This window comes from Balaenoptera physalus, assembly GCF_965194825.1.
Source record: "Balaenoptera physalus genome assembly, chromosome: 11".
NCBI lineage: Eukaryota > Metazoa > Chordata > Mammalia > Artiodactyla > Balaenopteridae > Balaenoptera > Balaenoptera physalus.
The window spans coordinates 60557829-60562669 of NC_138896.1; the positions used below are offsets into that span (position 1 = coordinate 60557829).

General features: G+C 38.9%; 1 pseudogene across 1 annotated transcript; it reads right to left on the reverse strand.

The window, feature by feature from the left end:
• Positions 1-2494: 2494 nt before the first annotated feature.
• On the reverse strand, positions 2495-3150 carry LOC309637374 (large ribosomal subunit protein uL22 pseudogene; annotated as a pseudogene). Its single transcript has one exon. The product of its transcript is annotated as a large ribosomal subunit protein uL22 pseudogene (transcript).
• Between the last annotated feature and the right edge of the window lie 1691 nt (positions 3151-4841).

The following is a 4841-nucleotide window of genomic DNA, read 5'->3' on the forward strand; positions in this document are numbered from 1 at the left end:
ACCTAAGAAAACATTGGTATGATTTATGTCAGAGAAAGTTTTGCCTATATTCTATTCGAGGAGTTAAATCTTATTTTATTTTATTTTTTTAGTTAATTTAGGTTTTTCTGTTACTTACAGTGACACAGCCATCATCCCTTGACAGTATCCTGATGTCCCCTCACCACTGTACATGATCCCTTTGTTTTCCCCACCTATATAAATCATCACACCACACTGATACCGGTTTAGACCAATGGAACTTGGAGTCAACTGTGATTCTTCTTCTCTCTCCTCATTCAATCCATCAGCAGAATCTCTGTATTCAGCCTTCACAGCATGTGTCGAAACCACCTTTTTCTTATCCTTTGAACGTGGCCTGAGCCATCATCATCTCTCCTGTGGATTGTTACAGTTACCCTACAGGGGGTCTCTCCTCTTCTACAGTTGCTCCTTTAATTCAGTTCTCATCAGGACAAGCAGAGGGAGGCTTCTTGAAATCATAGTACATCACTGCACCCTCTGCTCCAACCCTGCCAAGGGCTCCAGTCTCATTCAGTTAATCCAGAGCTCTTAGAATCGCTTATAAGATGCCAGTTTTTCTGACCCCCTTATTTCTCTACCGTCTTCTCCTCTGTTTTCTCTTCCGTCTTCTCCTCTGTTTTCTCTTCCGTCTTCTCCTCTGTTTTCTCTTACTCTCTGATTTCTATCCACCCTGGCCTGCCTGCTGTTTTCTCTGCCAGATACCCTCTTACCCCAGATACACTCATAGTTCACTCCTTTCCTCCTTTCAGGTCTCTGCTTAGATGTAAACTCATCTGAGAGGTTTTTTTCACTTACATAAAATATTATCCCTTACAACACTTTACATCTCATACCTTTTCCATATTTTTTTACAACGCTTAACCTCACAGACATTATCTTTTTAAATTCATATGTTGACTCTCACAGACAGCAGGGTTTTGTTTTGTTCACTGATGTATCTACAGTACCTCGAACAGTGTTTGGCATGTATGGTATCCACTCAAAAAAACATTTTTTGAGTGAATGAATAAATGGATAAGAAGAAGATGGGTTGTATACTTTTGAATCACGACTGCTATAATCACGAATCATTTCTACCTAGAAAGTCTTGAGGAATTAATTTACCTGTGACCCTCAAGTTCCTCCTCTCTCAAGTGGGCATAATAATACTTACCCGAGCATCCTGATGTGAGAATTAAATAAAATTATCCTAGTAAAAAATATTCATGCACAAGGCCCTTTACAAAGAGAGATTCAATAAAAGTTTGACAAATCAGTGAATGTTGAAAAAAATGTAACCAAAGGCATCTAATGATTTTGAGGGAAAGTATCTTGCAAGATTTTCCAGGCTAATGACATGAGTAAATTCAGATAATCTCCAAGCATTAAATAGAATTTACAGTGCCTTAATTCAGTTCTCCAAAGCATTAAACATCCATGATTAAGAAGTGTCTGTGTGTCTTATGACTTACAAATGAATGGTATTTCTGATAAATCTGCAGCGTTTGGCTGGAGGCTTGGGAGCCTTTGTGGCTAACCTCCTGAGAGCAATCTTGGTGAGAGATTGACACTTTCCAAGGAATACCTTGTCCCCAGGGAAGGCTGCTGTAGTTTTTAACATGCAGGGATGGCCCTTTTATTGCTCTATTCACATGGAACGTGCCTCCCTTGGGAGTGCAGTCAGCTCAGATCTGAGCCCTTTCCCACCACAGTAATCCTGAGATAAATTAATTTGGAAACCTTCCTGTCATCCCTGACATCCTTGTCAGTCTTCATCTCCTCTGCTGGACTCCTTTCTCCCTCACCTCCTGGCCCAAGCTCTTCTAGTCTTCCTGTTTTGTCTCTAGCTCTGTCCACTTCTTCCATCTCAAGACTTTCCATTGAGCCCAAAGAAACCCGCTTTTCCTCCTTAACAGCTTGAAATTTCTCTTCTCCTTCTGGTGTCAACATATACATTTTTCTCTAATGAGGACATTTGCCCCCTGAAGTTATCTCAAGCTTGTGCTGCTCATGCTTTTGTACTTCGTATACCCCAGGCTTTGGAGGTAGGTTGGAATTTCTCATCAGGTTTTTGCCATAGGACTTTCTGCTCTGATGGAAGTGTTTACTCTATTTCCATGCTGTCCAACATGGTAGCCACAAGCTAAACATGACTATGGAGCACTTGGAAGGTGTTTAGTGTCACTTAGGAAGTGATTTTTTAATTTAATTTTATTAATTTAAATTGAATGGTCAAAAATGGCTACTGTCTACAATATTGGACATCACAGTTCTAGACCGTTTCTCCTCCACCCTCAAGTAAAAGGATATATTTGATTCTAGAGATACCACCCTCTGCCCTTTAACCTCTAACTAATTCAGTTAATCAGCTGAACTGATCAATTCTTTGTCTCCTGGTTTGCTGTCACGTATTCAGTTTCAAGTCCTGCCGTTACTCTGGGTAACTTCAACTTATACACATGTAACTCCTGTTCAATGCCTAATGCCCCAATTCTTTTTTTTTTTTTACTTTTATTTGCATTTATTTTTTGCAGCATTTATTCCCGGGCCATAAGTTTTTGTTTCTTCAATTTCTTCTGGGATATCTTTTTCTTCTGGGCAACCTCCTCTTCTGGTTTAGGAACAATCTGTTCTTTTTCAGTAAGGATCATCTCAATGTGGCAGGGAGAGCTCATGTATGGGTTGATCCGACCGTGAGCTCTGTATGTCCTGCGCCGCATCTTGGGGGCTTTGTTCACCTGGATATGCTCAATGACCAGAGAATCTACATCTAAGCCCTTAAGTTCAGCATTACCTACTGCATTTTTGAGCATGTGCAGTAAAAATTCAGCACTCTTTTTGGGCCACCAACCCTGCGTCCAGCCCCACTGTTTGGCCTGGGCACACCTACCAACTCCACCATTGTAACGACGGAACGGCACACACTGCTTCTTTAAAGTGACATCCTTCAGATACTTGGTGGCTTTTCAGATATGCATACCCTTAATGGCCTGGGCTGTTTCACGAGTGTTCTTAAAGTGAACACGAAGATTTGAACCTCTCGACTTGCATGATTTTGTGGGGTTTTCTGGGTCAAGTGAATAGCGAACCATTTTTAGAGGTCACCTCAGGCCGCTGACCGGAAAAGGCCCCAATTCTTAATATTCTTACATTTAATTTACTCTGCCCCATAAGTTACTCACACCTGAAATGTTAAAGTCAAACCATGCCATTTTCTGACAGCCTGCAACATAGCTGAGAGGAGAAAGGTTAGATAATGATGTTGTTTGCCTCTTAGATGGCCCATCTACTAGAAAGTGTTCCCTGCTGCTTCAGTTTATATTTAAGAAATCTTCCCTACTATAAACCACCACCAACCTGGTCCATGACATTGCAGCACTTAATACTATTCCAACATAATACACTGTAGCACTTAACAGCACTGACTGTAGCTACCTCTTGACTTCTCTATCTTCCCGTTAGAACATGGGAATAAAACTTTCTTACTTACATACTACTGCAGAACAATCACATATAAGGTTCTCAATAAATGACTGGAGGTATGAGTTAGTGAATGAATGGACTCATTATTTTATTTGCTGAAGAGAGGAGGGACAGTGATTTATAAACAGATACCTGAAAACTACCTGAGACTCAGAGGAATTATAAGCAGTGATCTGAATAAAGAAACAGGGCTGTATTCCATCTCCTGGTAATCACAGAGATCCAGGCTGGATCACAGGTATCTTAGGGTAGTCTCTTCTTGATGAAGATGTGTATTTATAACTAGAACTTTGTCTACCAGCTCAATTTTATAGGTGATAATTAGTAATTTCATCAGATTTAGAGCTATTACAGAGTTCTTAACTCAAGTTTCACAGCTTTTATTAGAACTTACACTTTTGGATTTTCTTGGTTGATTTTTTTTGTCTGTTTATTTTTTAAAACCACTTTATTGAGATATTATTGGCATACAAAAAGCTGTACATATTTAATATATACGATATTATAAGTTTGGAGATAAGTATAATATATGCTGTGAAACCATCACCACAGTCAAGATCATAAACGTCTGTTACCATCAAAAGTTTCTCCTGTCTTTATTTTTGCGTGTATATGATAAGAACACAACATAAAATTTATGCTCTTAGCAATTTTTAATTATACATTACAGGTTTGTTTACTGTAGGCACTATGCTGTGCAGAAGACCTCTAGGACTCGTTTATCTTGCATAACTGAGATTTTGTTCTCTTCAACCAATACCCCCTCATTTCCCCATTCCCCCCCACCCCTAGTAACCATCATTCTACTCTCTGCTTCTACGAGTTTGACTTTTTAGATTACTTGTATAAGTGGGAGCATGTAGTATTTGATCTTCTGTGACTGGCTTATTTTACTTAGCATAATGTCTTCTAGGTTCATGTATATTGTCACAAATGGTAGGATTTCCTTATTTTTTAATATTCCATTGCATATAAATACCATGTTTTCTTTATCCATTCATTCATTAGTGGACATTTAGATTGCTTTCATGTCTTGGCTATTGTGAATAATGCTGTGGTGAACATAGGGGTTGCAGATAGCTCTTTGAGATAGTGTTTTCATTTCTTTTGGATATATGCCCTGAAGTGAGATTGCTAGATCATTTGGTAGCTCTATTTTTAATATTTTGAGGAATGGCTATACTATTTTCCACAGTGGCTATACCAGTTTATATTCTTAGCAGTGTACAAATTTTCCCTTTTCTCCACATCCTCATCAGTACTTTATATCCATTGTGTTTTGTTTTTTTAAAAAAATAACCATCCTAACAGGTGAAAGGTGTGAGGTAATATCTCACTGTGGTTTTGCTTTGCAT